This window comes from Cebus imitator, unplaced genomic scaffold (genome assembly GCF_001604975.1).
Source record: "Cebus imitator isolate Cc_AM_T3 unplaced genomic scaffold, Cebus_imitator-1.0 Scaffold109, whole genome shotgun sequence".
Lineage (NCBI taxonomy): Eukaryota > Metazoa > Chordata > Mammalia > Primates > Cebidae > Cebus > Cebus imitator.
The window spans coordinates 3,939,632-3,948,462 of NW_016107424.1; the positions used below are offsets into that span (position 1 = coordinate 3,939,632).

Genomic DNA, 8,831 nt, shown 5'->3' on the forward strand with positions numbered 1-8,831 from the left:
GTTAAATTTGCTTCTACCTCTTCAAATAAGGTAGAAAAAAAAAAAAAAAAAAAAAAAAAAAAAAAAAAAGGAATGGTCAAGACACCAAAGAGAGGTTGACTAAAAGGAACAGTAGAAAGTGTGCTCCAGATTTGGCATTAGGTGATTGTTGGTCATTAGAGCCAGAGCACTAAAGTCAGGGCAGCTTCCATGCAAATCTGAGTGTTTGGAAATCTTCCGATGGAAGAGAGAAATGACAGCTGACAGGCTGACAGCTAGGTAGGTGACAGCAAAGCTTTCACCAAAAATACAGAGCTGCTGCCACTAGCTTGGAATTGTGGGGTTCGTCTGCAAGACCAGGACAGACTCAGTGGGGACTGCCTGCAGATGCCACACAGGAAGGGACCTTAGAAGGCAGAGCTCGGTTTGCAGGAAAGAGAAGTGAAAGGAAGGGAGAGAGTGTAGACAGGGAGCTCGGGCTCCACTTGCAAAAACTTGGCAGGGTGTTGTGGGAGAAAAGGACAAGAGATTCAGCATGAGAGTTGGAGAGTGTTTCTTAAGATGCAAGAGTTGTGAAACTATTCATACGTTGAGCCAAAAAGCGGTTAACATGCAAGTGAGGGAGAGAGAACAGATTTAAGAAGTAAGGCTTCAAAATTAAACTGGTGGGGCTGGGACCCTGAATGCAAGGGGAGGAACCACCCTCAGAAGGAGGGCAACAGGCCACCCCTTCCATTAAAACACATCTTTTCCAGAGAAAAGGAATGAAGGGGGAAAACAAGGTTATAGATACAGATACATTTGCACATAAAGTTGGAAGAAGAAAATTGAAAGAATTCATGCAGGTTATTGGATCAGGCTATATTATCCTATAGGCCAGTCATTTCCAAACACTGTTTATTTAGTACTTCAGTTGAGCACACCCCCAAATATATGTATATTTATTTATAAGTTTCATGCAAATGCTACTGTCAATTTTTATTTAACTAAAGCTTAATTTTTTTTCTACATTTGTATAAAAAGGCACTAAACACTATACATATCACTTACCTAAGATTATCATGTGCTCTTCCTAGAGGGTATATTCTCCATGTTGAAAGTACTAGTCTATGCCAAAATTTTTTTAATAGCTATATAAAAAAAAAACCCTGCCACAAAAACCCAAACTCTTTTTTTTATAACTGTAGGGACAGGGTCTCTCTATGTTGCCCAGACTGGTCTTGAACTCCTGGACTCAAGTGATTCTCCTGTCTTAGCCTCCCAAAGTGCTGGGATGACAGGCATACAGGCATGAGCCACTGTGCAAGCCCCAAACCCTCCTAATTTAGTTTCTAAACAACCCAGCCACCCATAATCACCTTGATCTACTTACTAGCATTCATGCCCACCTACATTGGAAACCATATCTTTTGGTCTTCCAGCATCCAGTTTAAGTCAAACAATATTTACCCAGTTTCCCTATCCTGGCTTCTTCCCCAGGCAGAGTTCTTTAACGTGGCAAATTCATAAACAACTTTTAGAGATTAACATCCTCCCAGTTTAAGCCACAGCCTCTACTGTCCCTTTCTGTGTGTCGCATCGGCAGACAGTCCCCACTGAGTCTGTCCTGGCCTTGCAGACAAATCCGACAATTCCAAGCTAGTGGCAGCAGCCCTTCATTTCTGGTGAAAGCTTTACTGTCACCTCCCTAGCTGTCAGGCTGTCAGCTGTCATTTCTCTCTTCCATCAGAGCGATTCCGACTTGCAACCTCCTCTGCCCTCTTCCAGTTTGCTGCTTCTTAGCTTCTCTGGGCTGGGAAACAAGACAACTGGAAAGGCTGAAAATAGAATACTAAATGGGAATCAGTGAAGATCCTAGGAAGAGCTAAGGAGCTTGGCTTTAATGCAGGGACAATGCTTTGTGTCTCCAAGGCCTTTTTCACTTTGTGTTTCCGATCAAAGCTGAAATCTTCCAGACTGACCTCTATATGCAGGAGATGCTATCATATTTACCTTGGGTTTTCTTAAAGCAAATACCTACTGGCATTCCTAATGACACCAGCATCATAATCAAGCTACAGTAAACATTTCATTGCCCCCTAAGACCTGGGTGAAGGGAACATGTCTTAACAAAATATATTCTTCCTCCTGTATTAGCAGTGTGTTCCTGAAACTCCTACAAGGTGTAAATTGCCACAATCTATAACATATTCTCTTTCAAGATTTTATGCTTGGAGGTGGTCCTAATCCTTTCATCTGTTTTCTCATTGTACAATATGAAACAATCCACAGAATTGATGTCCATCTTCCAGGTGACCCCAACTTGGTGAAACCCGGAGAAGAGTGAGGGAAGCAAATACCCATTTTTCTGATTACCCAGGAGTGCGTCAGCCTCAAGACAGGAGGAGAGTCTAGTAACTTCTCTGTCTGCACCTGCTATCCTCAGTTCCATTATAAGCCGCAAATGGCAAAATCAATGAGGAGATGAAACTAGAATATAAAGAGGCCAAAAACTGCTACAAATCACTGCTCTACCCTGGGAGGCCTAGCAGAAACTCCTTGGAGAGTTTCCCTGAGAAAGGCTCTGCTATTCAACCAAAGTATTAAGTTTCTCTGAAAAGACTTTGGTTCCAAGTGACAAATAGGCTCTCAGTGCCTGCTAACCCATCCCAGGGAGGGAAATTCATCCCATGCACCAAGGTCCTGTAAGCCCTTTCCTGGTGAGACCCTTTGCAGAGTGGAACTGCAAAAAAGCAGCGCTGCTCTGCTCAGTGATGGCCAATCAGGTTCTTTCCCCTAAGCCTCCAACCCATAGACTAGGAGTCCCACAGGCAGGCAAGAGGTGGGTAAGACGGAACTGGGTAAGACAGAACAAGGCAGGGAAGGCTCCCTCAACTCAGGCTTGCTTTGTTTCCTGAGGGAGGTAAATTTCCTTTTGCTACCCAGGGAAGGGTCTCACTCCTAGATACTGCCTTCCAGCTCCCTTGCTTCTCTCACCAGAAGTTTTTTTGGAAATATCAACTGCCTTCTCCCATATTCATTTTTAATTCTTAAAAAATGCATTCAATCGGCCAGGTGCCGTGGCTCATGCCTGTAATCCTAGCACTTTGGGAAGCCAAGGTAGGTGGATCACCTGAGGTCAGGAGTTTGAGACCTACCTGGCCAACATGGTGAAACTCTGTCTCTACTAAAAATACAAAAATTAGCCAGGCATGGTAGCAGGTGCCTATAATCTCAGCTACTCAGGAGGCTGAGGCAGGAGAATCTCTTGAACCCAGGAGGCAGAGGTTGCAGTGAGCTGAGATAGCACCATTGAACTCCAGCCTGGGGGACAAGAGTAAGACTTAGTCTCAAAAAAAAAAAAATGCATTCATTCATTGATTCCAAATATTTAACAAAGCCTTAATATGTGCAGCTGTTTTTTTTAGGTGCTGAATTCCTGATGTCATGGAGCTTATAGTCTAGACAGACAACAGAAAACCAAATAAATGTCTAGCAAAAAAGTCAGGTGCCTTGAAGGAAAACAAACAGTGTTAGAAGCTAGCAGAGACTTGAAGAATAAGGAGGAGCAGCCATGGGCAGTTCTGGGAGAAGAGTATTCCAGGCTGCAGGAGAACAGGTGAACAGGGAGTCTCTGAGGTGGGAGGTGGCTGGGAGTGAGGCTGTAGCAGGAGGGAGGAGGCCAGTGGACATGAGACAGCAGGCAGGGGAGGGATGAAGGACCGGCAATGGGGAGGCAGCCATGGACCTGGCTATGAGGGGGAGGCAGCCATGGACCTGGCTATGAGAGGCCTTAGAGACCACAGTGAGACCCCAGGCTGTGTCCTGAAGGTGACAGAAAGCTGCCGGAGGTGAGTAAGAGCAATGGCATGATCGCTCTGGTTGCCTGCGGAGAACATACTGGAAGGAGCGAGAGAGGAAGAGACCAAAAGGAGGCTCTTGTAGTGGTCCAGGCAAGAAGCAATTGTGGTATGGACCTGCCTGGGATTAGAAAAGGAGAAGAGAAATTGTTTGAATCAGGGCAGGCTAGGAAGGTAGAACTGACGGGATCTGCAGAGAAGAGATGTGAATTACGGGAGCAAGAGAGGAGTCAGGAAAAATTCCAAGCTAGTAGGCCTTAAAACGGGGATGAGCGGTATCTTCCCAAGAGAGACAGAGTAGCCTGAACGCAAGGATGGGTGGTGGTTCTCCCAACAGAGATGGGGAAGACACCCCGGGAAGCACAGAGGAAGGGGAGGAAAATAGGCCTTTGCATTAAAATGTATCAGTTCCCACTGTTAAGGAAATTGTGGCTATTAGAATTCTGCCACTCGGAAATATATTCATAACATAATACTGTTCCCATTGGGAACAAACAAGTGAAGAACAGAGAAGACTATATGCTAGACCCAGCATACTTATACAAGGTCATGAGACGCAAAGAAGACCAGAAAGAGAGAGACCAACAGAGAGCAATGAGATCAGGTCTGTAACATAAGATCTGACCTGAAAGACAAACCAGCTGTGTGGACAAGTTACTTCACTTTCCGGTGCCTTGGTTTTCTCATCTGCAAAATGGGGCTAATTATAATAGTAGCTACCTCACAGAGGTAGATGAGTTAAAATTTGCAAAGTTCTTAGAACAATGCCTGATACTCGATAAGGGTTATAGAAATGTTTTTTTTTTAATTTAATGAATAAAGGTTTTTCCTAAAGAATGGGAAGAAATGAAAAAGGGAATAGCTGATTGGATCCTACATATTAAATGAAAATAAATTAACATTTAAATACACTTTTGGGTGGTAAATAAAATGGTGACATAGATTATGCTCCTGTATTTCAGAAGTCACAAAGATAACTATTAAGACACTCCTTTTAAATACACTATGTGATAGCTTAATAACCTAATGGATAACAGGCCTATAAATCATGTAGTTGGAAACCAAAGCTTATATCCATGGTATCTCCCAGTAACTTCACAGAGAGAATTTCTCCAGAGTCCTTCTGTGGATTACTGCAAATCCTCAAGGCTTTGCTTTCTTTCCTCCTGTGTACGCCTTGGTGGAAGTGCTGATAAAAATGGAATGTTTAAGAGGTGAAAAGTGGGCCAGGCACGGTGGCTCACGCCTGTAATCCCAGCACTTTGGGAGGCCGAGGCAGGTGGATCACGAGGTCAAGAGATCGAGACCATCCTGGTCAACATGGTGAAACCCCGTCTCTACTAAAACTACAAAAAATTAGCTGGGCATGGTGGTGTGTGCCTGTAATCCCAGCTACTCAGGAGGCTGAGGCAGGAGAATTGCCTGAACCCAGGAGGCGGAGGTTGCGGTGAGCTGAGATCGTGCCATTGCGCTCCAGCCTGGGTAACCAGAGCGAAACTCCATCTCAAAAAAAAAAAAAAAGAGGTGAAAAGTGGAAAGGAAGCAGAAATTAATGGTCCCAGGGAGTGATATTCTAGTCCCCTTCAATCTCTGACCAGTTGTTCTGAGTAACCTCAGTGCTGGGGGCTGCCTTACCCAGGCGTTAGTGCACCACCACCAACACACTCGTGTACTCCAGAGGTAACACAAGATCACCGCCACCAAGTGCACATCTTGTTCCTTAGACAGAATGTAATGATGAAAAGGGTAAGGTTCCACAGGGCCTTGCTAAAAGTGGTGTAAAGGTAAAGGGAGTTTTCATTAGAAAAAATATTTCAGCTTATGTTTTGGACAGATAACCAGCAGCAGTGTGGAGGTGAGAGTTACGGAGAGGAGTTAAAAAGCTATACCTATCATCCAAGCCTGCCCACGATGACCTGAACTAAATCCTCAGCCATAGGAAAACAGAGAGCAACATCAATTCTACTGACTTGATAGAGGTAGACCCAACAGAGCTTGGCAACTGTTTGGATACGGGTGTGAGGTTTCCAAGTTAGGATGCTGGGGGAATAGCAAAGACGTGAACAGAGGTTCAGAACAGAGATATGGTTCAGAGATGGTAGTTAATGATTTAGAGGTCCATGTGGCATCTCCACATTCTCAAGGAAAGCTCAGGGAACATACATGATGCCTACCTCAAGCTCCATAAGGAAATTCAAGCCAAAGATATCAAGTGGCTTAGCCAAAGCCACCATACCAATTATCATCACAGATGGAAAAAAAATCTGTGGTTCCAACTCCAAACACAGTGAGCTTTCCACTCTAGCATGCCGACTCCATGCTCTGCTCTCCTCTAGGTCACTGTGAACAGTCAGTCATTTGATCATGACTTTGATCATGCAATCCTATTAGTAAAAAAAAAAAAAAATGGAAAAATGGAAAACATGCTATGTGCAAATTACATAATATTCTACTGTGCTAACACATTAATTACATCCCAAAACTTTAAAAGAACTATAAGTTTAAAAGTTGAGATTACATATATATTTTTTTATCTCGACGGATCATCTGGTGCAACCTTGGAGTTGATGCCCCTGCCTCCCTTAGAAGACCACAGCACAGGATGCTGTCCCAGGCAGCCAGTGGAAACAGTGTGGAATCAGCCATCACCTGCATCACCACTGAACAGCTTTGTGGTTACACTCTTTCTATTTCCACTGTCACAAATACCACTAACTTAGTGGCTTAAAACAATAAATTTATTATCTTACAATGTCCATGGATCAGGAGTCCAGGCACAACGTTGCTTAGATGATCTTCTGGTAAGAGTCTTAGAGTGCTGAAATCAAGCTGTCAGCAGGGGTGGATTCCTTTCTAGAGGTTCTAGGAGAGAATATGCTTCTAGGTTCATCTGGTGGTTGGCAGAATTCAGAGGTTGTTCTTAGCTTCTAGAAGCCATATTATCTGATTTGTGGCCCCTTTATCTTCAAAGCTAGCGGCAGTAGGTTGAGTCCATCCCACACCTTCAATCTTTCTGACTTATCCTTCTGCTTCATCCCACCAATGGTCACATCATTTCTCTAAGTCTTAACTTCTTCAGTAGCAAATGGAAAAAATAAACATTTACCTCAGATGACTGGTTTAAGGATTACATGGAGTAAGTGATATGAAATTATTTGAATATTCTAAAGCAATAGATGTGGGGAAGGTGGGAATTGGGAGAAATTAAAAAATAAAAGGAAGGACAAGAGATTTCTCTTCGCTTAAGATGACCAGTATGATTCTCAGAATAGGTTGAGTGTCAACAGAACACTAAAATTAAGAGAGATATTGCCTATAAAAGCACTTTGTGAATGCTACAGTGGCATATAAATGCTGAGAATTTTTATAAAATATTATGTGCCATATTAAACACAAATTAACCTTAAGGCTTTTGTGTGCGTGTGAAACAGGGTCTTACTCTGTTGCCCAGGCTGCAGTGCAGTGGCATGATCACGGCTCACTGCAGCCTCAATCTCTCAGGCTCAAGCAAATAGTCCCACCTCAGTGTCTTGAGTAGCTGGAACTACAGGCATGAACTACCACATCTGGCTGATTTTCTTTTTTAATTTTTAGTAGAGACAATGTTTCACTATGTTGCCCAGGCTGGTCTCGAACTCCTGAGCTCAAGAAATCCTACCCACTTTGGCCTCCCAAAATGTGGCATTACAGGTGCGAGCCACTGCACCTGGCCAACGTTAAGGCTTTTTGAGATTTAGTCTGTATTCACAAAAGACTCATAATTTAAAATATTTATAAGTAATAATGGAATGTAAGGTAGCACAGTACCATAGATGTACAAATACCATTTGATGACAATGATTATGCCCTGGGATGTAGAGATATTATTACGGGGCCTGAAGTAGTCAGGGTTCTCCAGAGAAGCAGAATCAATAGGATATATGTAGATTTATAGAAAGAGATTTATTATGAGGGAATGGCTCACAGGATGATGGAGATAGAGAAGTCCCAGGATCTGCTGTCTGCAATCTGGAGAACCAGAAATGCCAGTAGTGTAATTCCAAGCCCAAAGGCCTGAGCACCAGGGGAGCCAATGGTGAAACTCACAGTGTCCACGCCCAAAGGCCCGAAAACCAGGATGTCTAAGAGCAGGAGAAGATGGCAAGATGGCTGTCCCAGCTCAGGCAGAGAGTAAATTTCCCCCTTCCTCTGCCTTTTTTTTTTTTCCACTGTGTCACCCAGGCTGAAATGCAGTGAGGCGATCTCGGCTCACTGAAACATCAGCCTCCTGGGTTCAAGCGATTCTCCTGCCTCAGCCTCCCAAGTAGCTGGGACTACAAGCACATGTCACCATGCCCGGCTAATTTTTTTTGTATTTTTAGTGGAGATGAGGTTTCACCATATTAGCCAGGATGGTCTCGATCTCCTGACCTCGTGATCTACCCGCCTCAGCCTCCCAAAGTGCTAATATTACATGTGTGAGCCACCGTACCTGGTTTCATCTCCCTTTTCTATTTCTATTGGGGCCTTCAACAGATTGGAGGATGCCTGCCCACAATGGTGAGGGTGATCTGTACTCAGTCTAGCAGTGCAAATACTAATGTCTTCCAGAGATACCCTCTCAAACACACCCAGAAATAAAGTTTTACCTGAAATCTGAGTATTCCTTTGCACAGTCAAGTTGACACATAAAATTACCCATCACAGGATCAGTTACTTAACTTCATTCCTCATCTGTAAAATGGGAATAATAATGGCACCTATCTTAGAATTACTGTGAGGATTAAATAAGAGACATGTGGAATACTCAGAACAATGCCAGGCTGATAAGTATTATCTATTATTTTCTCACTGAATTGAGAAGAATGATGTTATGATCATAAGGTCAAAAATATGACAACAAAGCATCAAATTCTAGCTCACAGTCCTTCTTAAGACAAGGAAAAGACTCATACCTCCCAAAAGCTAATATGCAAGAGAATAAATAAGAATAAAAATATATCTTTCAGGTCAGAGTAACAAGTAGATATTTTA

At 43.2% G+C, this 8,831-nt stretch overlaps 1 long non-coding RNA gene across 1 annotated transcript in view; it reads right to left on the reverse strand.

Moving 5' to 3' along the window:
* The window catches only part of LOC108310935, a 14,987-nt gene extending 6,513 nt beyond the window's left edge, over nucleotides 1–8,474 (reverse strand). The window contains exons 1-2 of the long non-coding RNA XR_001827984.1: nucleotides 8,447–8,474; nucleotides 7,477–7,479 (exon numbers count right to left, since the gene is read on the reverse strand). This is a non-coding gene — a long non-coding RNA (uncharacterized LOC108310935). The remainder of the gene's footprint in view (nucleotides 1–7,476; nucleotides 7,480–8,446) is intronic.
* Between the last annotated feature and the right edge of the window lie 357 nt (nucleotides 8,475–8,831).